The following is a 26,932-nucleotide window of genomic DNA, read 5'->3' on the forward strand; positions in this document are numbered from 1 at the left end:
CACTGCACTCCAGCCTGGGTGACAGAGTGAGACTCCATCTCAATAAAAAAAAAAAAAAAAAAAGATTTTGATGCTGCTTTTCATTAAAAAGGAAAACCTTATCAAGGACTCCTGTACCCTCATTATCTGCCTAAGTAATTTCTTCTTAACTTCTATATCACCATGATGAGTGATTAGGGCATTGGACAAAATTAGAGCATTCTTAGACCCTAAACACACTATCGCTATCACATTATCCTGGTATTGGTTGGGCGCAGTGGCTCATGTCAGTAATCCCAGCACTTTGGGAGGCCCAAGTGGGTGGATGACTTGAGGTCAGGAGTTCGGGACCATCCCAGCTGGAAGCAACGTGGTGAAACCCATCTCTACCAAAAAATACAAAAATTAGCCAGGCATGGTGGCCCATGCCTGAAATCCCAGCTACTCAGGAGACTGAGGCAAAAGAATTACTTGAACTCAGGAGAGGGAGGTTGCAGTGAGCCGAGATCACACCACTGTACTCCAGCCTGGGTGACAGAGTGAGACTCTGTCTCAAAAAAAAAAAAAAATGATCTTGGTATTTCAACTCATTAGGAATGGTCAAAGTCTTCACCAATGGTTGAACAAGGTAGTGTAAGTTTAGTTCCTATAGAATATAGCCAAAGAATGACCCTTTTCCCCTTATAATTATGGAAACTTTCTTTTGGAAGAGACTTTTGCAGAAACTGAACTTTACCTCCCTTCAGTAATATTCTGTTCAGGTGATCATTCACCATCTACTTGGATATGGCTAATTGTAGAAAGCTCACTATTTCGTAGAAATTCCCATAACAACTCACTAATCGCTAAATTCTACTTTAAATAGAAAAAGGGTCCATATTCCCATAATTACAAATGTTAGATAATGCCTTCCATAATTAGGAGTGTTAGATAATGCCTTCACTGCACGGAGTCACTTTGCATTTGAACTACTCCCGGCTGTGTAGTAGATGACTTTATTGTGCATAACAGATGCTCAGTAAATATGTGTTTAATCTATAAATTCAGTAGTGTTGCGTATTGCCCAGAAGTCATGGTGAGTTAGATTTATATAATGGGCCAGTCATGTCAGGAGTTTTGAAAGATGTATTAAGTCAACATAAGCAAAATCTTTTTTCTTTTAGTTTTCTCAATGTTAAAAAAAAATAAACCCTTCCTCCTAGGCATTATAAAAGATGCTGGAACAAAATAAGATTAATAAATGTCCCTTGATGTTGAGGATCCTAAATTCTCAAGGAAAGAGAAGTGATATATACACAGTTAGTTATATTTTGACAACATAACTGAGTTATACAGAGCAATGTACCAAGTGTATACACCACAGGAGAGTGGGAAGCAGAGAAAATTTCAATACATACGCATAGAACTGACCCAGAACACAGAGGTCAAGGACATTGATAACAACTCAATGTTGCAATAACTATAGCCACGTGTGCTCACTTTATTATCACTCTGTTTCTGTCCTCAACCATTGGTCTAAGTTGACTCAATGGTTAAAACCATGGAGCACCCTGATCGCCAACTCCTTGTTCTCCTTGGTGTGGGTAGATACAGAGCCCAGGGCTATGGTCAGGAAACTTCAACCTTGTATGTTCTGGCCATTAGCAAACATGGGACACCTCCAGTGTTTCAAGCATGAAGCCACAGGGAGAGGTGGGGGGCAAAACGATGTCGTCAACAAAGTCCTTGTCCTCAGAGGACAGAGTCTGGTCCTGAAAACTCACATAGAATTAAACATGTCAGACACAGAGTAATAAAACCAAAGCAGAGACATAATGCCTAAATTTATGTTTTCCCAACTGTCAGTTTATTTATATTAAAAGTATATAGTCGACACTATTTATTACCTCACCTATAGCCAATCCTCACTTTTTTTCCTAATGAAATCTCCATGTTGAGTGCAGGTAGTAGGATCTCATCCTTTGATCTCAAGAAGGAATGTCGCTCATCCACAATGTGGTATGAATCATAATTTGTCTGTGCCAGTCATGGTGTGGTAGAGATGCAAGCTGCAACCGAACTCTTCTACACATCTACTGCTATAGTTGTAGCAGACTTGTGTCCAGCTTGGGACTGCATTTTCCAGCCCTGTTTGACTAGGGTGACCTGCTGGTGGAACTGGAAACAAAGTAATATGTGCAATTCCTGCTTCATTTACTGAAAAGGAAATTCGGGGGTTTAAACTTCCATACTTTCCATCTTCCCACTGGCAGGAAAGGTGACACTCAGAGTAACTTTTGAGGCCATCAGCCTGAATTCCGGAGCTACTACATGGAATAAAGCTTCCTGTTACCCTGAAATGCACACCTGGAAACTTCTACTTTATTTATTTGTTTGTTTGTTTGTTTGTTTGTTTGTTTTTGAGATGGAGTTTCGCTCTTGTTGCCCAGGCTGGAGTGCACTGGTGCGATCTCAGCTCACTGCAACCTCTGCCTCCCAGATTCAAGCAATTGTCCTGCCTCAGCCTCCCAAGTAGTTGGGATTACAGGTGTCTGTCACCATGCCTGGCTAATTTTTTGTATTTTTAGTAGAGACGGGGTTTTACCATGTAGGCCAGGCTGGTCTCAAACTCCTGACCTCAGGTGATCTACCCACTTTGGCCCCCCAAAGTGTTGAGATTACAGGCGTGAGCCACCACACCAGGCTGAAATCACCTGAGGTCAGGAGTTTTAGACCAGTCTGGCCAACATGGTGAAACCCCGTCTCTACTAAAAATACAAAAAATTACCTGGGCGTGGTGGCAGGCACCTGTAATCCCAGCAACTCAGGAGGTTGAGGCAGGAGAATTGCTTGAACCCAGGAGGTGGAGGTTGCAGTGAGCCAAGATCACTCCATTGCACTCCAGCCTAAGCAACAAGAGTGAAACTCCATCTCGAAGGAGGAGGAGGAGGAGGAGGAGGAGGAAGAAGAAGAAGAGGAAGAAGAAGAGGAAGAAGAAGAAGAAGAGGAAGAAGAAGAAGAAGTAGAAGAAGAAGAAGAAGAAGAAGAAGAAGAAGAAGAAGAAGAAGAAGAAGAAGAAGAAGAAATTTGTATGTATTTAATAATGAAACCTTTAAATTATTTAGGTTACTTTATGTTGGAGTCCTTTTGATAGCAGCTTGACACAACCAACAAGTATATATGGAACTTCTCTTTGCTAGTGATATGATTTAGCTCTGTGTCTCCACCCAAATCTCATCTTGAATTGTAATCCCCATGTATAGAAGCGGGGATCTGGTGGGAGGTGATTGGATCATGGAGGTGGTTTCCCCCATCCTATTCTTGTGACAGTGAGTGAGTTCTCACAAGATCTGATGGTTTAAAAGTGACACTTCCCCTTTCACTCTCTCTTTCTCCTGCCACCATGTAAGATGTGCGTTGCTTCCCCTTCACTTTCCACCATGACTGTAAGTTTCCTGAGGCCTCCCAGCCATGCAGAACTGTGAGTCAATTAAAACTCTTTCCTTTATAAATTACCCAGTCTCAGGTAGTTCTTTAGAGCAATGCGAAGATGGACTAATACAGCTAGATTCTAACTTTCTTTTTTTTTTTTTTTTTTTTTTTTTTTTTTTTTTTTTGAGACAGAGTCTCACTCTATTGCCCAGGCTGGAGTACAGTGGCTGGATCTCAGCTCACTGCAAGCTCTGCCTCCCGGGTTCACGCCATTCTCCTGCCTCAGCCTCCCGAGTAGCTGGGACTACAGGCGCCCACCACCTCGCCCGGCTAGTTTTTTGTATTTTTTAGTAGAGACGGGGTTTCACCGTGTTAGCCAGGATGGTCTTGATCTTGTGACTTCGTGATCCACCCGTCTCGGCCTCCCAAAGTGCTGGGATTATAGGCTTGAGTCACCGCGCCCGGCCTAGATTCTAACTTTCTAACTTTCCCTTGTCACATGGACATGTGACACGAATCTACCAAATGAAGTCAAAAAGGAAAACTTGAAAATGTTTCCTTCTCTGTCTTTCAAGGAAAAAGTGTGTAAAAGAAACCTGCTGAAGAAAATTCAGTTTTGCTTTAGATACTTTCTTTCAGTTTAAGATTCCTATGTGTGATGTTGATGACTGGAGCTGCAGCAACTGTCTTGTGACTGTGAGGAAAAACCAAGAGAAAGCAGAGAAGTCCTGGTTGTTCCGGAGGCTAAGGCAGGAGGATTGCTTGAGCCCAGGAGACAAGTCTGCAATGAGCTATGATTGTACCAATGCACTGTAGCCTGGGCAGTAGAGCAAGACCAAGGAAGGAAGGAAGGAAGGAAGGAAGGAAAGGAAGGGAAGGAAGGGAGGAGGGGAGGAGGGAAGGAGAGAGGGAGGGAGAGAAGGAGAGAGGGAGGGAGGGAGGGAAAGAGAAAGAGAGAGAGAGGGAAGGAGAGAAGGAGAGAGGGAGGAAGGGAGGGAAAGAGAAAGAGAGAGAGAGGGAGGGAGGAAGGAAGGAAGGACAGAAGAAAGGAAGGAAAGAAGGAAGGAAGGAAGGAAGGAAGGAAGGAACAGAGATGGGGAGGGAGGGAGGAAAGGAAGGAAGAAAGGAAGGATTAAGAAGGAAGAAAGGCCAGCACCCTGATGCCACTGAGCTGATGAACCCACCCTGGAAGAATCTACCTACAACTTTTTGGTATGTGAAAAGTGTAATGGTTTTCTTGCTTTGGCTACCATTAGTTTGATTTCATGTTACATGTAGTCAAAAGCATTATTAAATGATTCCAAAGTCTTAGATGTAAACATAAAATTTCTTTCTGGTCAGACGTGGTGGCTCACGCCTGTAATCCCAGCACTTTGGGAGGCCAAGGCGGGCGGATCACCTGAGGTCAGGAGATTGAGATCAGCCTGGCCAACATGGTGAAACCCCATCTCTAGTAAAAATACAAACATTAGCTGGGCATGGTGATGGGTGCCTGTAGTCCCAGCTACTCGGGAGGCTGAGACAGGAGATTTCCTTGAGCCCGGGAGGCAGAGGTTGCAGTCAGCCAAAATCACGCCACTGTACTCCAGCCTGGGCGACAGAGCGAGACTCCTTAAAAAAAAGAAATCTTTTTATGTTATCTATTATATTATCTTTTATACAAAATTACATGAAAAAAGTCAAATTTGCTGTACATGTAAATAAGAAAAGTACATGGTCCCTTTCATCATTCACATCTACAGAGGACAGGAGGCACCATTACACTCCTTTTTTGGAAAATCTCAGCTTGTTCACTTGTTAGTTTTGTAGACTAGATTGACTAAGTCATTATTTCCAGAAATACAGAATTTCTAATATAGTAGCAGTATATAAGAAAATGTAGGTTGAGTGCAGTGACTCATGCCTATAAACCCTACACTTTGGAACCCCAAGGCAGAAGAGTCACTTGAGGTCGGAAGTTTGAGACCAGCCTGGGTAACATAATGAGACCCCTCATCTCTACACACACACACAAAAACAAAAAACAAAAAACAAGCCATGCATGTGTGGCAGACCTCTAGTCCCAGCTACTTGGGAAGGTGAGGCAGGAGGATTGCTCGAGCCCAGGAGTTCAAGGCTCCAGCGAGCTACGATTACACTACTGCTCTCCTGCATGACGGACAGAGTAAGACCCTTGTTGCAAAGAAGGGAAGAAAGAGAAAAAGAGAAAGAGGAAGAGAGACAGAGCCAGAAAGATGGAGGGAGAAAGAAACAGGGGAAGGAAGGGGGGAAGGAAGGGAGGAAGGAAGGAAGGGAGGAAGGAAGGAGAGGAGGAAGAGTTAAAAGAAGAAGGGGAGAGAGAAGGGGAGGGGGAACGGGGGATGGGAGGGGAAGGAGAGGAAGGGGAGAAGGAGGAAGGGGGGGAAGAGAGGAGAAGGGAAGGGAAAGGAAGGGAAGGGAAGAGAGAAAGAAGAAAGAAAGAAAATGTAATTGACTATAACACTGCCCTGAAACATCTGGATTACATAGCACATTCTATGTAGAACGTGTGTATTTTGCATTACACGTGTGGTTGTCTAGCTCACCTACAATGATGTATGAATTTCCATGTCAGTGACTGCTCATGGAGAATTCAAATGCCTCCTGCCCCCACTGCCCTGCTGAAGCAGCAGTCACAGCATAAAACTTCTGACAGATAACAGACCTTCCTTAAAGAGCACTGGGCAAGTTTGGCCAGGCGCGGTGGCTCACGCCTGTAATCCCAGCACTTTAGAGGCCAAGGCAGGCAGATCACTCGAGGTCCAGAGTTTGAGACCAGCCTGGCCAACATGGCGAACCAAAAATACAAAAATTAGCTGGACATAGTTGTCCACGCCTGTAATCCCAGCTACTCAGGAGGCTGAGGCAGGAGAATCGTTTGAACACAAGAGGTGGAGGTTGCAGTGAGCCAAGATTGCACAACTGCACTCCAGCCTGGGCGACAGAGTGAGGCTCTGCCTCAAAAAAAAAAAAAAAAGTGATATAGTGATATGCATCAAGGCAAGCAGTAATAACTTTCCCGTTACTTAGAATCTCTAGGGGCCAGGCACAGTGGCTCATACATGTAATCCCAGCACTTTGGGAGGCCGAGGTAGGCAGATCTCTTAAGGTCAGAGGTTCGAGACCAGCCTGACCAACATAGTGAAAACCTGTCTGTACTATAAAACAAACAAACAAAAATTTAGCTAAGCTTGGTGGCTTGTGCCTATAGTGTTTTTAGGATTTTTAGGATCAAAAAGTGTTATGGACTAGGCGCGGTGGCTCATGCCTGTAATCTCAGCACTATGGGAGGCCAAGGTGGGCAGATCAGTTGCGGTCAGGAGTTCGAGACCAGCCTAGCCAACACGGCAAAATCCCGTCCCTACAAAAAATTCAAAAAATAGCCCGGCGTGGTGGTGTGCACCTGTAATCCCAGCTACTCAGGAGGCTAATACAGGAAGAATGCTTGAGCTCAGGAGTTGGAGGCTGCAGTGAGCTATCATCGTACCACTGCACTCCAGCCTGAATGACAGAGCATCAAAAACAAAGAGTATCTTATATTGGTGATATTGCCCTCTGTACGCCTTTGTTTCACCATGACTTGAAAGTATTCGTTAGTCCTCTAAGAGCTAGTTTTTCTTAGTGCTATTTAATAGTATGGATTTTTTCATTTACTGGAGTGCAGAAAAGGGATTTACTTTTTTTCCCAAATAAAAAATACCTCTCTCCAGGCCGGGCGTGGTGGCTCAAGCCTGTAATCCCAGCACTTTGGGAGGCCGAGTCGGGTGGATCACGAGGTCAGGAGATCGAGACCATCCTGGCTAACACGGTGAAACCCCGTCTCTACTAAAAAATATAAAAAACTAGCCGGGCGAGGTGGCGGGTGCCTGTAGTCCCAGCTACTCGGGAGGCTGAGGCAGGAGAATGGCGTGAACCCGGGAGGCAGAGCTTGCAGTGAGCCGAGATCCGGCCACTGCACTCCAGCCTGGGCGACAGAGCAAGACTCCGTCTCAAAAAAAAAAAAAAAAAAAAAAAAAAAAAAAAAAAACCTCTCTCCATGAATCAAGTGCATTCTTGCTACTTGACAACAGTTTCAGGTGCAAGCCCTCCATCAAGGATTCGCAAGTCAATAAATTTTGTGGCAGGCGTAATCATCCGCCCTTGCCAGGAAAGTCCTGAGTAACCCTTTGGAGGAAGCAGCCACTGGCGTCGGAAGTGCTGCCCTTCTGTAGGGTCAGGCGGAGAGCGGTGCCTGCATCAGGCTGCCTGGCACTGACTGGCAGAAGCTGAAATTCTCAGTAAGTGACATCTTGATGTGCTGGAAAGCAGGTTAGCTGTGAGAACACAGGAACAAACTGCGGGATTCAGGAGGGCCTTAGAAGACAGCCTTCAGGACTGGGCAAAGTGGCTCATGTCTGTAATCCTAGCACTGTGGGAGGCCGAGGTGGGTGGATCACCTGAGGTCAAGAGTTCGAGCGCAGCCTGGCCAACGTGGTGAAACCTTGTCTCTACTGAAAATACAAAAAAAATTAGGGGGATGTGGTGGCAGGCGCCTGTGATCCCAGCTACTTAGGAGGCTGAGGCATGAGAATTGCTTGAACCCAGGAGGTGGGGAGGTTGCAGTGAGCTGAGATAATGCCATTGCATTCCAGCCTGGGCAACCGAGCAAAAACTTCATCTGAAAAAAAAAAAGAAGAAGAAGGAGAAGGAGAAGACAGGCTTCAGGTGGCAGAATAGAGTGCAGTGTTGAGAAGGAAACAATGAAAGACAACCGAGGCTGGGTTCCAGCCCTAAGGTTCAGCTGTGATGACAACTTCTTGATGCCAGGTTTGCTGAGGCACCTGATAGGGGTGGAGTAAGAAGGTGAAACCTAGGACCAGAATGAGGAGGTGGTGAGCCAGGTCAGATTTAGGAGATCAGCAGGGAACAGCAAAAGATGTTGCAGGAGGGTGAATACTTAATATTTTAATTTTATTTTATTTTATTTTTTGAGACAGGGCCTTCCTCTGTTGCCCAGGCTGGTGCACAGTGGTACAAGTGCTACTTGGGAGGCTGAGTGAGGCTGGAGGATGGTTTGAGCCCAGGAGTTCCAGGCTGCATGGCTCACTGCTGGCTCACTATAGCCTGGAATTCCTGGGCTCAAGCCATCCTCCAGCCTCACCCTCCCACGTAACTGTGAATACAGGCATGCACCACCACACCCAGCTAGTACTTTTATTTTTTGTAGACCTGGGGATCTTACTATGTTTCCCCAGCTGGTCTCAAACTCCTGGCCTCAGGCAATCCTCCTGCCTAGGCCTCCCGAAGTGTTGGGATTACAGGTGTGAGCCACTGTGCCCAGCTGAATATGTAATTAAAAAGCCCAAGTCTGAATATACATTGGTAAGGCAGGAATGGGTGGACATTAAATGGCCCAGTTAGAGGCAGGACCAGGATCCAATGGTGGGACATACTGAGGCCTAAATCAAAGTGTGAACGCAGGCATAGGATGACACTATACTAAACAATCAGGTCGACAGGAGTGGGTTATGGAAAGACAGTCTGGCCCAGGAACGCTTGCTCAGCTCAGAACCCAGGCAGGGATCCTCAGCACGTGCTAGGTTGGTCATATCTTCCCTTTATACCTGAGCCAGCCTGCAGAACCATAAGCTCGTTTATTATTATTATTATTATTATTATTTTTGTAGTGAGTCTCCCTCTGTCTCTCAGACTGGAATGCACTCTCAGTTCACTGCAACTTCTGCCTCAGCTGCTAGTTTATTCCTTTTTTCCTGGATCCTCTAAGTCTTCCTCTGGTGTTGTGTCCCTAGCCTTTGTCATATAACAAGCCACCCAAACATTAGTGCTTTAAAACAATTACACTTCTATGCATTGGGTGCAAGTTTACTTTACTGATTTTTCCTGGGCTCATTCATCTGGCTATAATTTTTTTTTCTTTTTAAAAATTGTGCTAGAATACAATATAAAATTTACCATCTAACAGGATTTGGATGTGTGTCTCCTCCAATTTCATGGTGAAATGTGATCCCCATTGTTGGAAGTGAGGTCTGGCAGGAGGTGTTTGGGTCATGTGGGTGGATCCCTTGTGAATGGCTTGGTGCCCTCCCCATGGTGATGAGAGAGTTCTCATTCTGTTAGTTCACACAAGAGCTGGGTGTTTCAAGGAGCTGGCACCTCCTTGTCTCTCTCTCTCTTTCTCTCTCTCTTCCTCCCTCTCTCTCCGTCCCTCTCCATGTGATGTGCCTGCCTGTTCTCTTTTCACCTTCTACCATGAGTAGGTTTCCTGAGGCCTCACCAGAAGCCTAGCAGATGCTAGTGTCATGCATGTACAATCTGCATGTACAACCTGTAGAACCTTGAGCCAAATAAACCTCTTTTTTTTTTTTTTTTTTGAAGACAAGGCCTGGCTCTATCACCCACGATAGAGTGCTGCAGTGGTGTGATTATAGCTCACTGCAGCCTCAAACTCCCGGGTTCAAGCCATCCTCCCACCTCAGCCTCCCAGGTAGCTGGGACTACAGGCATGCACCACCACACCTGGCTAATATTTGTATTTCTTGAAGAGACAGGGTTTCACCATGTTGCCAGGCTGGTCTCAAACTCATGAGCTCAAGCAATCCTCCAGCCCCAGTCTCCCAAAGCACTGGGATTACAGGTGTGAGCCTCTTTTCTTTGTAAGTTACCGGCCTCAGGTATTCCTTTACAGCATGGCAAAACAGAGTAACTCACCCGTTCTTAAGTGTACATTTTGGTAGTATTAAATACACTTATAATGTACAACCTTTATTACCGCCCACTTCCACAATTCTTTTCATCCTTAGAAACTTAAATTTTATATACATTAAACAAGAAGTCCCCATTTTCCTGTCTCCCCTGTCCCTGGAAATTGCCAATCAACTCTCTGTCTATATGATTGCGACTACTCTAAGTACCTCATATAAATGGAATTATACAGTATTTGCCTTTTAGGGGCTGGCTTATTTCACTTAGCATGATGTCCTTAAGTTTCATCCACGTTATATAGCCTGTGTCAGAATTTTCCTTATTTTTAAAGCTGAATGGTATTTCATTGTGTTAAATGAACATTGTGTTTATTCATTCATGTGCAATGAATACTTGGGTTGTTTCCATGTATTAGCCATTGTAAATAATTCCACTCTGAATGTGGCTGCACAAGGATCTCTGAGTCCCTGCTTTCAATTCTTTTGGGTATATAACCAGAAGTAGAATTGCTGCATCATATGGTAATTCTTATTTATTTATTTATTTTTTTTTTGATGGAGTCTCTCTCTGTGGCCCAGGTTGGAGTGCAGTGGCGTGATCTCGGCTCACTGCAACCTCCGTCTCCCAGGTTCAAGCGATTCTCCTGCCTCAGCCTCCTCAGTAGCTGGGATCACAGGCACCTGCCACTACGCCCAGCTAATTTTTGTATTTTTTAGTAGAGACAGGGTTTCACCATGTTGGCCAGGCTGGTCTTGAACTCCTGACCTCAGGTGATCCGCCCACCTCAGCCTCTCAAAATGCTGGGATTACAGGCATGAGCCACCGTGCCTGGCCAATTGTACTTCTAATGTTTCGAGGAACCACCACACTGTTTTCCACAATGGCTGTACCGTGTTACATTCCTACCAATAGTTCACAATGGCTTCAATATCTCACATGATTGTAATTTATGGGCATATCAATTGCACAAGAAGGTCCAAGCTGGCCTTACTCAGAGGTCCCACAGTTAGTGCTGGCCATTAGCTGGGCACCTACAGTTCCTCAATGGTGCCTGTGTCAGTCCTGGTATTCCAAGCAGATGCTAAGTCTGGATTTATTTGAGAAAACTCTAATAAGAGTGTAAGTAATTTATTAAGGAAAATTCTGCAAGAGAAAATGGGAAGGGAGCCAGCAAAGTCCAGGAGAGTCATCAGACCTCAGTGCAAGTCTAGCACCAGTGGAGAAGGGAAAGATGGGAACACAGTGCGGGGCAAGACTTCACATGAGGTTCTGCAGAAGTTTCTGCAAAGCTAATGGGGAGCCCATGACAGGAGTGATGCATTTCCCAGGAGTGGGCTTGCCTGAGAATCCTGCCATGCTCAATCACTGCCTGGGAGCAGTCGGGAAAGCTTGGCCTCCATGGAAACATGGTGATTGGTAGATTTCTGAGCACAGCAGCTGGGTCAACTCATCCCCTGTGCTCCAACATCTGAGGAAGATAAGTGGGAAAAGGATTGGTATAAAGAACTGCACCTGCTTTGTAACTTCATCTCATTCACAGGAAGGCAGAACAGCTTCTCTTTACATGGGAATTATTGCAGTGTATTGCAGTAGGCCTCTGGCAGGGCCTACTTCAATAGTGATACTTCTTCCCTGGACCTCTGCTGCAGTCTCCAGCACCACTCAAGGTCCCTATTCAAATGCCATCCTCTGCATAGGTTCTTCCCTGATGACCCATTTAAAATCTGAAACACCTCTACCCCAGTCACATTTCTTGCCCTACTTCCCTGTCTTATTTCCTTCTATGGCGGGTGTTGCCTTCTATATATTATGATTCATGTTTGGCTCCTTCAGTAGAATATCAGTTCTACAACTGCAGGGGTTTGTCGGTTTTATTCAGTGTTATATCCTTAGCATTTACAAGTGGGATGGCCAAAGAATGTGCTCAGTGAAATAGACTTTTACTGAATAAAGAATAGTGGCTCATGTCTGTAATCCTAGCACTTTGAGAGACCAAAGCGTGAGGATCACTGGAGGCCAGAAGTTTGAGACCAGCCTGGGCAGCACGGCAAGACCCTATCTCTACAAAATTTTTTTAAAAAAAATCTAAGCATGATGACAAATACCTGCTTGAGCCCAAGAGTTCCAGGCTGCAATGAGCTATGATCACACCAGTGCACTCCAGCTTGGGTGACAGAGTGAGACTTCATCGCTAAAAAAGAAAAAACAAAAAAGAACGAAAAAAGTCTTTGACCTATTATGCATTGTCCTGCAGACTCTATTCATCTATGTATCATCTATCTATCCATCCATCCATCCATTTATCCATCTACATATCTGTATATCATCTATCCATTCATCCATCCATTTATGCATTCATCCATCCAACTATCCATCTAGCTACCTATTCATTCATCCGTCTATTCATTCATCCATCTATCCATCCATCCATTTATCCATCCATTTATCCACCGATCTAGCCATTCATCCATTTATATATAATCTTATATAATTTATATACAATTTAATCCATTTATATATAATCTTAGACAATTTTTCTCTACTTTGTTGTTATCCTTCAATTACTAAGAGCTAGAACACTCACATAATGTGTATGGGATCACTCAATTGTGAGTGTTGGACCTTGGATGGGAACCCACGCCTGTCTCCAAATCTACTATATTTCCCAGTAACATGCATGGCCTCATTACAGAGATACAGACAGAGAAAATGAGGAAGGAAGGGAGGGAGGAGGAAGGAAGTGACAACATCCACATATACCTAAACCCTGCTAAATTTAAGTAGAGTATTCCGAGTCCCGTAACTAGAAAACCATCTCGACTGTTTATATTGTTTTGTTTATCCACTGAAATGTCCAACACTTTAGCATAGCTTCAACAAAGTGCTTTTAACGATGTGCCTCCACTATAAGGGCAGAGGGAGAATCTTCATGAATTTGAGTGATTTCTGCTTTGGAATCACACATCTGCATCTGGGTGGCTTCTCTGAGCTATAAATAGATGAAAGAACTGCAAGACTCTGCACTTGCTAGTCCACCTGAGGAGAAAGCTTCCCAGCAAATTGAAGCTCTTTAGAATCCTTCTTGAGAAAATGCAGGCAACAGGTTCTCCCAAACATGGAGTCCTGTAGCCCAGGTCTTACCTGAATCAGGTAAGAGGCAGGCAGGGAAGGAGTGATCTCCCCGTGCACCCTCGCAGCCCACTTCAGGAGTGGGACTAGCGCTCCTTGGTGGGTGTAGCTCGTGTGCGTGGGCCACACCAGTCCTGGGGGGCAGGATGAGGGAGTGGTGGGTCCAGGTGGGGCTGTTGGCCGTGCCCCTGCTTGCTGCGTACCTGCACATCCCACTCCCTCAGCTCTCCCCTGCCCTTCACTCATGGAAGTCTTCAGGCAAGTTTTTCACTTACAAGGTACTGCGTATCTTCTACCAAGACTCTGTGGGTGTGATTGGAAGTCCAGAGATAGTTGTGCTTTTACACGGTTTTCCAACATCCAGCTACGATTGGTACAAGATTTGGGAAGGTCTGACCTTGAGGTTTCATTAGGGTGATTGCCCTTGATTTCTTAGGCTTTGGCTTCGGTGACAAACCGAGACCACATCACTATTCCATATTTGAGCAGGCCAGCATCGTGGAAGCACTTTTGCGGCATCTGGGGCTCCAGAACCGCAGGATCAACCTTCTTTCTCATGACTATGGAGATACAGTTGCTCAGGAGCTTCTCTACAGGTACAAGCAGAATCGATCTGGTCGGCTTACCATAAAGAGTCTCTGTCTGCCAAATGGAGGTATCTTTCCTGAGACTCACCGTCCACTCCTTCTCCAAAAGCTACTCAAAGACGGAGGTGTGCTGTCACCCATCCTCACACGACTGATGAACTTCTTCATGTTCTCTCGAGGTCTCACCCCAGTCTTTGGACTGTATACTCGGCCCTCTGAGAGTGAGCTGTGGGACATGTGGGCAGGGATCCACAACAATAATGGGAACTAGGTCATTGACAGTCTCTTACAGTACATCAATCAGCGGAAGAAGTTCAGAAGGCACTGGGTGGGAGCTCTTGCCTCTGTAACTGTCCCCATTCATTTTATCTATGGGCCATTGGATCCTGTAAATCCCTAGCCAGAGTTTTTGGAGCTGTACAGGAAAACGCTGCCGCGGTCCACAGTGTCCATTCTGGATGACCACATTAGCCACTATCCACAGCTAGAGGATCCCATGGGCTTCTTGAATGCATATATGGGCTTCATCAACTCCTTGTGAGCTGGAAAGAGTAGCTTCCCTGTATTACCTCCCCTACTCCCTTATCTGTTGTGTATTCCACTTAGGAAGAAATGCCCAGGTGAGGTCCTGGCCATCAAACATTATTCTCTCACATAAAGTCCACTACTCAAATTGGTGAACAGTGTATAAGAAGAAGCCAGCAGGAGCTCTGACTAAGGTTGACATAATAGTCCACCTCCCATTACTTTGACATCTGATCAAATGTATCTTGGCTTTGTTTTTGTGTTATTAGGAAATTCTGATGAGCATTACTATTCACTGATGAAGAAAGACGTTCTCTTGCATAAAATACTTTTTAACGCTTTGGATTTCTCTGAAATATTTAGAAGTGCTCATTTCTGCCCCAGCCCCAACAGGAATTCTATAGTAAGGAGGAGGCGAAGGGGGCCTACTTCCCTCTCCTTCAATGACTTTATGGGCACATGCCTTTTAAAAGTTCTCTAAGCAACACAGAGCTGAGTCCTCTTTGTCATACCTTTGGATTTAGTTTCATCAGCTGTTTTTAGTTATAAACATTTTCTTAAAATAGATATTGGTTTAAATAATATAGTATTCTAGGTATTTGATTTAAGACTATGATTTACCTATACATTATGTATATTTTATAAAGACACTAAACCAGCATATCCTTACTCTGCCAAAGTAGTGAAGCTAATTAAACATGTTTGATTTCTGAATAAATTGAACTAAATCCAAACTACTTCCTAAAATCACAGGACTTTAAGGACCAATAGCATCTGTGCCAGATATTTACTGTTATTAGCTGGGAAGATCAATTCTAACAGCAAATAACAGTCTGAGACTCCTCATACCTCAGTGCTTAGAAGCATGTTTCTCCTGAGCTACTATAGAGGGGAAGGGATTGTTGTGTAGTCCAAGTCACCATGCTGAATGTACACTGATTCCTTTATGATGACTGCTTAACTCCCCATTGCCTGTCCCAGAGAGGCTTTCCAATGGAGCTCAGTAATTCCTATACTTTACAGACAGGAAAGTTCCAGAAACTTTAAGAACAAACTCTGAAAGCTCTATGAGCAAATGGTGCTGAATAGTTTTTTTTAAAGCCACGTTTCATTGTCTTAGTCAAAGCAGGATTAAGTGATTATTTAAAATTCATTTTTTAAAATTAGCAACTTCAAGTATAACAACTTTGAAACTGGAATAAGTGTTTATTTTCTATTAATAAAAATGAATTGTGACCAAAAAAAAGAAAATGCATGATTAATGAGCCATGTAGAACACATGCCAGAATCCACATGCTTTCTAAGTGTGTTCTGCATAGAAACAGGGATTGTTGGTATCCAAGATATAAGGGCCTCTGTACACAGGATTCCTCTTTTTGTTCCTGAAAAGGGAGGAGATGAAAAAATGCATCTACGGCTAAAGAGGCCTGGAAAACAGAGGTTACTTTGAGAGAAGTATGATGTAACTGTGAAAGGAAAATAAATCTGGGGGCCCCAAATCACTAAGCTAAAGGGAAAAGTCAAGCTGGAAACTGCTTAGGGCAAACCTGCCTCCCATTCTATCCAAAGTCAGTGCTCTGCTCACTGAGATAGAAGCATATCTGATTGCCTCATTTGAAACAAAGGCTCATCAGGAACTCAAAAAAAAATACAACCATTTTTCTCTTACCTACCTATGACCCGAGTCGCCTGGCCTTTGCCTCCAGCCGTCCCACCTTTCTGGACTGAACTAATGTACATCTTACACATATTGATTGATGTCTCATGTCTCCCTAAAATGTGTGAAATCAAGCTGTACCCTGACCACCTTGGGCACATGTCGTCGGGACCTCCTGAGGCTGGGTCACGGGTGTGCACTCTCAACCCTGGCAAAATCAACTTTCTCAATTAACTGAGACCTGCCTCACATTTTCAGGTTCACATAACCTTCCTGCAAAAGAATTTGAATGCCTCTAGTTTGACAGTTTTCATGTTTAGCAGTATAACTAACACTTCTCTTAGCACTATGAACAAGGAACTCCTTATTGAAAATGGAAAGCTAACTGCGATTCTGAAGGGCTTGTTTAGTTTACAGACAAAAGCAAATACCCCATCAACACAAGATTGACAGCACCTGAAGGCCCACTGTGTGCTGCTTTGAAATCCACCTCATCTCTAGGTGATAAAGCACACTCTGAAGAGATTCTGCAAGACCAGCTTTTCCGTAAGTGGACTGTGGGTTATTTATAGTCACTCTGCACGTGTGCTAATGAGCCATGGCCGCCTGGCAGACATGATTTAACTTTCTATGGTTCTTGGTTTTCTCATCTGTAAAATTACAAGGTCGGACAAGTTTAATTCTAAGAACTGTTGAACTGACCGGGCACGGTGGCTCATGCCTGTAAACCCAGCACTTTGGGAGACCGCAGATCACGAGGTCAGAAGTTCGAGACCAACCTGACCAACATGGTGAAACCCCGTGTCTATTAAAAATACAAAAATTAGCCAGGTGTGGTGGCATGTGTCTGCATTCCCAGCTACTTGGGAGGCTGAGGCAGGAGAATCACTTGAACTCGGGAGACAGAGGTCGCAGTGAGCCGAAATTGCACCATTGCACTCCAGCCTGTGTGACAGAGCTAGACGCTGTCTCCAAAAATAAATAAATAAATAAATAAAAACTAAGAACCGTTGAACTAAAACATTCCCTGCTCTCAGGACACTGTGGTTAAAATAGTAAGTTATTTTGACTTCTTCGTAACCCTGACTGTCCTTCTTCCCCATTGATTCTCAACAGAGATTTTCTGCCTGCTCTAACTTACCCAAAACATTAGCGCAGCTGATGATCTGACACCCTGAACAATGACTAAACAGTGACTGAGAAAAGGCCACTTGCTAAATGTAAATAGGTAAGTGTTCTAACCTCTCTAGGTCTCAATGCTAGTGTATGGAAGACACACTTGATAGCAATAACTTAAGCCTGAAAATAACACTATGGTCTAAGGAAATGTGTGTTCAAAGTTCCAAGCTAAGGAATCCAGAAGTGGCCAACCTGAAGATTCACTCCTTATCTGTGAAGGACATCAGAAGCCCTGGCCCATCCCCTTGAAATGCAGGCTCTACAGGGGCTCCAGGCCCTTTGTTTTGGGTTACATACAGGTTGCTAGGTGGGGGTTGCCAAGTGAAAAAACGTTATAACCTGCATACATTTTTTTAAAAGGTAGGGAGTCTCCTGTCCAGCCTGCCACTCCTGGACTGCACCATTTGTAAGTCCTCAATAAACCCTTTTGTGACAGGACTCTTTGGGTGCCACTTTGCCAGCTGGAAACCTCTGTGGCTGGCAGCACCTCTGTCTGAGCTTTGCTTATGACCGCTGGGTTGGCTCTGCCCACTCAGCCCAGCAGGCTGTGCTGAGCTGGCTGTGCTCGGCTCTCAATACCAGCCCAGATCCCACACACGCTGTGAGTGAGCCAGGTGCAGAGCGGTGAGGGGTGTGTGAGCGAGCAAGCATGGGGTACAGCCATGGCACAGCCAAGTGCACCGCCTGCTAAGGTGAGGTGGGCAACTCCAGGCACCAGCACAGGCACAAGCTCTGTACAAGGCTGTGACTGGACCAGATGTGCCTCAAGTGGCTTCTGCCTTGGGTGCTGGCATCTGGATAAGGGGAACATGTTGGTGCCTGAAAATTCAGAGACACCAGCAACCACAGAGGCCTAAGTGCATGTTACACCATGTCACAGCTCTGGATCAGGGAGTCCCAAGACCTGGGCCCCCAGAAGGTTTACGGCTCCTCCCTTGTAGTCCAGCAAATGAGTGTGTCACCACCCACTTCTTGGCTGGCCAGCCAGGAACTTGTTACAGCCCTTTTCGCTCCTGCCATTTAGCAAGCTCTGGGTTCTTGTCCCATGACCAAGAATAAGGTTATGTGGACAACCGGAGAGAGCAAGGTGGAGAAGAGTTTTATTGAGCAACATAACAGCTCTCAACATGAGAGGGGAACCCGAAGTGTAGCCCCTTCCCCAAGGCAGATAGTCCCAGTGTGTGGCTGAGTCTGGGGTTTTATGGGCTCAGAATGGGGGAGTGCGTGCTGATTGATCCATGGGTGGGCCTGGAAAAAGCATCATTTGATTGTCTAAAAAGGCATAGAGGAAGTTCTCACTCCAGCCCTGGGCTGTAATAGCTAGGTTTTCAGGCTTTGAGCTGTCTTTGGCTTGAAGGTCGGACTTTACCAGGGACCTGCCTCTGGCTGCCTAGGAATTTGTCTTCCTCCTGCCACTGATATTATGTCACCTTCACTGGCTCCGGGTCTCCTCTTTGGCTTCTGGGACATGGTGCCATCTCTACTGGAGTAAACAAGGGTCCGGCGCAATAGCTGGAAATTTGCAGAAGAAAAGAAAAGTTGCTCAGGATGGGTGATGAAACAAATAACGAAGATGAAGCTAACAAATAGCATTCTATTTCTCAAGATTATGACAGCCCAAGATTATTGAAAGGAAATCACATTTGGAGCTGTCTCTCTGGGCTAGTTTGCTGGCAGATCTGCATGGTGGACCACACTGTCACCTGTCTTTTGTGTCCTTCAGCATGATGAACTCTGCTATACACGTCCTGGTGCTGGATCCACTATTACCAACAAGCTAATTGAGTTTGCTGGCCTTGAAAATGCATCCCTGTAGGTAATGTGATGATGTAATGCTGTGTTCCTGCCCTCTGGATTTCCTCCCTGCCATTACGGAGGCCTTATTTATGAGAATGGAAACAAAATCAAAAGCAAAAAAAACAGGATCGCCTTTTGATGTGACTTAAACAAGGCTGGAACAGAGCCTGAGGCTTAGCCTTCCACATGCCCCTGAGATGCCAGGACTCAAGTGAAGCAGGAAAATCCCAGAAAGCAGGTGGGGGTCCATGAGAGTCTGGTGGACACAGGTCTGAGGAGGACAGGAACACAGGTGCAGGGAGGATGCCTGGAAGAAGGGTGAGCAAATGGCAAATGCTGGATGCACAAGCACCACTTATGAACAGAAGGAGGACGGAGCTAGGTCAAATAATCCAGCAGACACTGAGATGAGTTTGGAGGGAAGGCAGGACCCCTCTGAAGTTTAAGGAAAAAGAGCATGACAGACTGCCCAGGGCAGGTGGTATGCCCAACACAGGACAAGCTGGAGACAGATGGGGAAGTCCATCTGGGCTGTGCAAGGGAAAGCTAGAAACTATCACAGCTGGTCATCACTGGAAATTCAGTGAGCCCCTCTGTGCCAGAGGTGGGGCTGTGGAAAGCCAGGCAAGCCACCTGCCCTCATGGAACTAACCTTCTAGTGCTGTAAATCAACCGATAGGGCATGAAGACAGACACACAGACCAGTGGAATAGAATCAAGTCCAGAAATAAACCCTTGTATATGCAGTCAAATGACTTAGAATCAAAAGCATTCAGTGCTGAAAGGACTCTTTTTTTTGTTTGTTTTACTTTTTTGAGATGGAGTCTCACTCTGTCACCTCGGCTGAAGTGCAATGGCACGATCTGGACTCGCTGCAACCTCCGCCTCCTGAGTTCAAGTGTTTCTCCTGCCCTCACCTCCCAAGTATCTGGGGTTACAGGTGCCCACCACAATGCCCGGCTATTTTTTGTATTTTTGGTAGAGACGGGGTTTCACAATGTTGGCCGCTAGTCTTGAGCTCCTGACCTCAGGTGATCTGCCTGGCTTGGCCTCCTAAAGTACTGGGATTACATGCCTGAGCCACTGGACCAGTCCTTGAGATATACAGCTATCTGAAAGCTGCTCAATTGTAAATTTAGGTGCTCAATTGCTATAAACTCAGGTCCCTTAATTAGTCTGCTTTTTTTGTTTGTTTGTTTGTTTGTTTTGAGACAGGGTTTTGCTCTGTCACACAGGCTGAAGTATAACGGTGTGATCATGGCTTACCACAGCCTGAAACTTTGGGGTTCAAAGGATTCTCCTGCCTTAGCCTCCTGAGTAGCTGTGGCTACAGGTGTGCACCACCACACCTGGCTTTTTTTTTTTTTTTTTTAAATCTTTTGTAGAGATGGGGTTTTGCTATGCTGCCCAGGCTGGTCTCAAACTGCTGGCCTCAAGTGATCCTCCCAACTTGGCTTCCCAAAGTGCTGGGATTACTGGTATGAGCCACTGCACCTTGCTACTAAGGCTGCTTGAAGCAGAACAGAGACAATGAAATAAAGTGGTTATTACCTGGCAGACACAGTGCGTCCGAGAAGATATTCGTATTACTTCAGTCTCTTTTGTCAAAAAGCTTTCTGATAAAAGTCAAAATGAATTATGAATTTTCATCATGAATCCTCTCCTTCTTTCTCCTGGTGCAGTGAACAGAGCCTCTAAGGTTGCCCTTGGGGGTATCTCTTATCATACCATTTTGCTTTTCAACATTCCCACCGTAATTAACTACTTTTTGTGTTGCCTTTCATTTAGAGCTACGCCCAGTGCAATGACTGCCTCCTAGCAAATACATGTCCTCAGCAGCACAATGAAGTTAGAAAAAAATGCAAAAATACTTCCTGAGTGAGTAAATGACGATGTTTTTTTGTAATGCAATGCACACACAGACACACACCACTTCCAATGAAGGGAATCATTAAAATATTTTTAACCCCTTTCACATCAATATTGTCCATGTTAACTGAATCACTACTTGGCAAAATGAATATATATATATATCATTAAATTGGACTGTGAGAGCTGAGCATAAACACGTTGCAGAAGAAAAGTCCTGGTTTGTGATGACAGGTGAAAGGAAATAGTGCTTGCCTCCTAATGGAAGAGAAATTTCCCAGGAAGGGAAAAAATAAAAGCAACCTGAAACAAAAGCAACATGAATCAATTTCATTCTGAAAGGAACACAGTGAAACAATGTTGCTAAATGAGACACAATTTCCGACAAAGATCTTCTCTGTTCTCCAAGAACTTTTATTGTGCTGTGCTTACCAAGAAGCATGTGTTTTCTTCCCAAAAAGAGACAATGTACTTTATTTTATGCTGGTACCTCTCTTTGTCTCTTCTCCCCATTTGCTGCAATTTAAGCTGTCTTATTGTAGTGCTCTATCTCCAATCAGCCCTAAATATCTGAAAAGTCCTGAGTTTGCAAGAATTAAAAAAAAAAAAAAATAGGGCCTCAGGTTTGACAGCAATAGATCCTACTGTCCCCTCGGGATGACATTCCCGCACTATGAAGACCAGAGATCCCCCAGTAACAAACAGTAGCTCCTGTTTGCCTCATGCCTTTGTGTAGAGGTCACAATACCTGCAAGGGAACAGGCATTGCTGGGAGAGCCTGGGCTACTTTTATGAAACACAACAGGGGCAGCTTCATGTTAGAGGCAACAAGTTTGGGCGAGAGGGAAGGTAGAGATACAGTCCTTGAACTCAAGGATGTCATAATGGAAAGCAAAGTTTACGATGCAAAAATGACCCTTTACACTTAACCCCAAATTGCTATAAGCCACTTTCTTTATTTTTGGAGACAGGGTCTCACTGTGTTGCCCAGGCTGAAGTGTGTGCAATGGCGTGATCATAGCTCACTGAAGCCTCAAACTCCTGGCCTCAAGTGATCCACCTGCCTTGGCCTCCCAAAGTGCTGGGATTACAGGTGTGAGCCACCACACCTGGCCTCATTTTTTTTTTTTTGGCTGAGTAGTATTCCATAATATATACACACCACATTTTTCTTTATCCACTCATCTGTTGATGGGCTCTGCCAGTTTGATCCCAGTTGGACATCTGAGGGGCCTGGCTGCCCCTTAGCACCCCATCCCAGGGTAGGGGCACTAGGGATGAGAGAACACATATGTTGTATTTCTCAGGTCTCCTTTAGAGATTGGGTATAGCAGAAAGGCTTGTAGGATCACTAGAAGCTGGAGTGATTGGAGTCTTTCACAGGCCCTGTCTGTCCCCACAGAGGAAGGAGTGACGGTTGTGAAGAGCTTGTCTCTGCAGGCTTTGGCCTGAGCTGCTGGTAGGAGCAATGGCAGCTGGTCCCATGGCCTGTGGGTGCTGGCTCAGTTGAGGGGTGGGGGGTAGACCCTAAACGCATCCTGGGAGGTCTTCCAGGGCTGTCTGGAGCACAACAAATTGACATCTAGAGGCTGCGGAATCTTTTTTTTTTTTTTTTTTTTTTTAAAAAACAATCAGACGGAGCCTCTCTCGGTCGCTCAGGCTGGAGGGCACTGACACGATCTCGGCTCACTGCAACCTCCACCTCCCAGGTTCAGGCGATTCTTCTGCCTTAGCCTTCCGATTAGCTGAGACTACAGGCGTGTGACCACACCTGGCTAATTTTTGTGTTTGTTTTTTAAATTTTATTTATTTTTTTGGAGACAGAGTTTCACTCTTGTTGCCCAGGCTGGAGTGCAGTGGCATGATCATGGCTCACTGCAAACTCCACCTCTCGGGTTCTAGTGATTCTCCTGCCTCAGCCTCCTGAGTAGCTGGGATTACAGGCATCTGCCACCATGCCCAGCTAATTTTTTGCATTTTTAGTAGAGATGAGATTTCGTCATATTGGCCAGGCTGGTCTCATACTGCTAACCTCAGGTGACCCACCTGCCTTGGCCTCCAAAAGTGCTGGGATTATAGGCATAAGCCACCACACGCAGCCGTGGAAGCTGTGGAATCTGCCACGAGGAGAATTCCTGAGGAAAACCAGAGGCCACATTGATGGCCCTTCACCTGCGTGGCCACATGGGATTCTCACAGCAGCCCAAAGTAGGGCCTTGAGCAAGGGAGTTCTCCTGGCCCCCAATTTAGGGGCAGAGAAACAACTCAGCAAGACCCAGAACTTATCTCTGATTACCCAGTGAGTTGTGGAGATTGGATTTCCACTTGTCATACTGCCTTTACATCTTGGCTTTTCAGCGAGAAGCTGTGCATTCAGCCCCTTTCAAAGGCAGAAAAGTGTTGCCGAAAAATGTACCAGGGGCCAGGCACAGTGGCTCACGCCTCTAATCCCAGCACTTCGGGAGGCTGAGGTGGTTGAATCACCTGAGGTCGGGAGTTCAAGACCAGTCTGGCCAACATGGTGAAACCCGTCTCTGCAAATACAAAAAATTAGCCAGGCTTGGTGGCAGGTGCCTGTAATCCCAGCTACTCAGGAGGCTGAGGCAGGAGAATCACTTGAACCTGGCAGGCGGAGGTTGCAGTGAGCTGAGACTGGGTCATTGCACTCCAGCCCTGGAGACAACAGAGACTCCATCTCCAAAAAAAAAAAAAGAAAGATAACTATACCAGAGAGGCCAGGCATGGTGGCTCATGCCTATAATTCCAGCACTTTGGGAGGCTGAGATAGGAGGATTGCTTGAGGCCAGGAGTTTAACACCAGCTTGGGAAATATACTGAGACCCTGTCTCGTAAAAAGAAAAAAAAATTAGCTGGGTGGTGGTGTGCACCTGTAGTCTCAGCTACTCAGGAGGCCAAGGAAGGAGGATCACCTGAGCCCAGCAGTTTGAGGCTGCAGTGAACTATGATCACTATCTTGCCAGTACACTCCAGCCTGGGCAACAGAGGCCCCTGTGTAGAAAAGGGCACCCTTTGCTGCATCTCTCTCTCACTCTCTTTTTTTTCCCCCAAGATATGCAGTCTCGTTGTGTTGGCCAGGTTGGTCTCAAACTCTTGGTGTCCAGCAGTCCTCTCACCTCAGCCTCCCAAAGTGCTAGTGTTACAGGCATAAGTTACCATGACTGGCCTGCATCTCTTTTTGTGTTAAATGGTGGAGAATGACCCAGAAAATCTACAAGTTTCTTCTTCTGCAGTCTGAGGGCTGCAGTTTATGATCAAGCCAGGCAGGCACACAGGTTATCTGCCCTTCATTCCAAATTGTGGGTGCCTGGATTGCTCAGAAATTTGGAAAACACATTGGGAACAGTGGCTCACACCTGTAATCCCAGCACTTTGGGAGGCTGAGGTGGGCGGATCACAAGGTCAGGAGTTTGAGATCAGCCTGGCCAACATTGTGAAACCCCGTCTCTACTAAAAACACAAAAATTAGCCAGATGTGGTGGCGTGCACCTGTAATCCCAGCTACTCAAGAGGCTGAGGCAGGAGAATCACTTGAACCCAGGAGGCGGAGGTTGCATTGAGCCGAGATAGTGCCACTGCACTCCAGCCTGGGCAACAAGAATGAAAACTTCATCTCAAAAAAAAAAAAAAAAAAAAAAAAAATTGAAAAACAGAATTGGCTAGAAACTGGAATTCACACTAATTACCCCCCAGGATGCAGAGGGCTCAGGGAATCGGTGGGCAGGGGGAGTACTGGGTATCTGGTTCTCATTAGTTGAGAGATCATCAGGAGCAGCCCCCTGGTTGAAACTTTCAGATTTATACTAAAAAAATACCCAGAATGTCCATGGAGTAGAATAAAGGTGGCTGTGTCGTGGCTGGATGAACTGTGGATCTTTCTGGGGCAGGGTTTTACACGTGACTTCTCAACAGAAGACCCGTGCTAGAGTCTGGCTCTGACATCTCTCTGCCGTGGGACTTCAGGCAAGTCCCTGCTGTTAAGCTACAATGCTTTCCCTCTGTAATGGCGGGAGAGAGTGGCATTTGCTTTATGGACCATTCAGGGGCATGTAAAGCTCACATTAAATGAGATGATCTGTCTTCTCACTTTGATTTTCGTATCACTGCGCAAGTATGGATTACTGTTACCAACCAGGTGGAACGGTGTCAGAGAATACAGGAACAAATGTCTTCTAAAATCCAGGTCAGGCCAGGTGCGGTGGCTCACATCTGTAATCCCAGCATTTTGGGAGGCTGAGGCAGGTGGATCACCTGAAATCCAGAGTTTGAGACCAGCCTGGCTAATATAGTAAAGCCCTGTCTCTACTAAAAATAGAATATCAGCCAAGCATGGTAACACACTCCTATAATCCCAGCTGCTCGGGAGGCTGAGACAGGAGAATTGCTTGAACCTGGAAGGTAGAGGCTGCAGTGAGCTGAGATAGCACCATTGCCTAGGCACCAGAGCTTTTTTTGCACTCCATCTCAAAAGAAAAGGAAAAGGAAAAGAAAAACAAAACCTAAAAATAAAATCCAGTTTAGGCTTAGGAAGTCTCTTATTTTCTCTTTATTTCTCTCTTTCTTTCTTCTGTTTTTTGATAGGCCCCGTCCCCCATGCTGGAGTGCAGTGGCGCAATCACAGCTCACTGCAGCCTCGACCTCCAGGGCTCAAGAGATCCTCCCGCCTCAGCCTCCTGAATAGCTGGAACCACAGCAACATGCTACCATGCCTGGCTAATTTAAATTTTTTTTTTTTTTTAGAGACAAGGTCTCTCCCTAATGTTGCCCAGGCTGGTCTTGAACTCCTGGCCTCAAGCCATCCTCCCACCTTGACTTCCTAGAGATCTAGGATTACAGGTGTGAGCCACTATGCCTGGCCTGGTCTCTTCTTTTCATCTGTGAGTTGGAGGCACAGTCTTTGGTAGCTCAGCTTCCTGGGAGAGGGAATGAAACACTGAGAATGCCTGGGGCCCGGGTTGGGGCAGAATTCTTGGTGGATGTGGGAGGAAGGGAGGAATCTGGGCAGCTGTCAAGATGAGGAATTCAAAGTGTCAAAGGATAGAGAAAGATCTACAAGAAGCACTAATATGTAATTTTTTTGTTTTTTTTTTTTTGAGATGGAGTTTTGCTCTTATTGCCCAGGCTGGCATGCAATGGTGTGATCTTGGCTCACTGCAACCTCCGCCTCCCACTTTCAAGGGATTCTCTTGTCTCAGTCTCCTGAGTAGCTGGGATTATAGGCGCCCACCACTACACCCAGCTAATTTTTGGTATTTTTAGTAGCAACAGGGTTTCACCATGTTGGCCAGGCTGGTCTCGAACTTCTGACCTCAGGTGATCTATCTGGCTCGGCCTCCCAAAGTGCTGGGATTACAGGTGTAAGCACCCAGCCTAACGTGTAATCTTAATTGAGAGCCATAAGCATTCATTCATCAGATAACATTTGGTTTTTATTTAATGGGTATATTTCTTTGAAGGTGATGCCACATTGGAACTGGGTCGCATGGGATTAATTTGGGTTATATTTAGGGATTGACCATGAGAATTTTGAAATTCAGCTGTTGTGTTCAGCTGAATCACTTATTAACATAACCACCCAAAGCTAGGTGCAGTGGCTCATACCTATAATCTCAGCACTTTGGGAGGCCAAGGCAGGAGGATCATTTGAGCCCAGGAGTTAGAGACCAACCTGAGCAACATAGTGAGAACCCATCTCTACCAAAAAAAAAAAATTAGCCAGTCCGGGTGTGGTGGCTTGCATCTGTAGTCTCAGCTATGCAGGAGGCTGTGAGGGAAGGAAGGCTTGAGCCTGGGAGGTTGAGGCTGCAGTAAGCCATGATCACACCACTGCACTCCAGCCTGGGTAAAGAGCAAGACCCCAACTCAATAAAATGAAATAATCATGCAAGATCTGAGCTGTTGTATACTTAAAAATTTGTTCTAGAATGGGCCAGGCACAGTGGCTCACGCCTGTAATTCCAGCACTTTGGGAGGCCGAGGCAGGCGGATCATGAGGTCAGGAGATCAAGACCATCCTGGCTAACATGGTGAAACTCTATCTCTACTAAAAATACAAAAAAAA

At 45.5% G+C, this 26,932-nt stretch overlaps 1 protein-coding gene and 1 pseudogene across 17 annotated transcripts in view; one reads left to right on the top strand and one right to left on the bottom strand.

Annotated features, from left to right (window-relative positions):
• Window positions 1–251: 251 nt before the first annotated feature.
• LOC140708579 (beta-glucuronidase-like) overlaps window positions 252–26,932 on the bottom strand; it is a 37,514-nt gene continuing 10,833 nt past the window's right edge. For 8 of the 17 annotated variants that reach the window (XR_012090109.1, XR_012090108.1, XR_012090105.1 and 5 more), the window contains exon 4: window positions 18,266–18,699. The gene's annotated coding sequence lies outside the window, so the exon portion shown is untranslated. Of the gene's footprint in view, window positions 1,731–9,753; window positions 11,579–12,215; window positions 12,302–18,265; window positions 18,700–20,535; window positions 20,601–20,863; window positions 21,157–21,938; window positions 25,123–26,932 lie in introns of those variants that run through there. The other 9 variants (XR_012090099.1, XR_012090106.1, XR_012090107.1 and 6 more) reach the window with 7 other exon arrangements.
• LOC103247279 (mesoderm-specific transcript homolog protein pseudogene) lies at window positions 12,314–14,442 on the top strand (annotated as a pseudogene).

Source organism: Chlorocebus sabaeus, chromosome 21 (assembly GCF_047675955.1).
Source record: "Chlorocebus sabaeus isolate Y175 chromosome 21, mChlSab1.0.hap1, whole genome shotgun sequence".
NCBI classification, from domain to species: domain Eukaryota; kingdom Metazoa; phylum Chordata; class Mammalia; order Primates; family Cercopithecidae; genus Chlorocebus; species Chlorocebus sabaeus.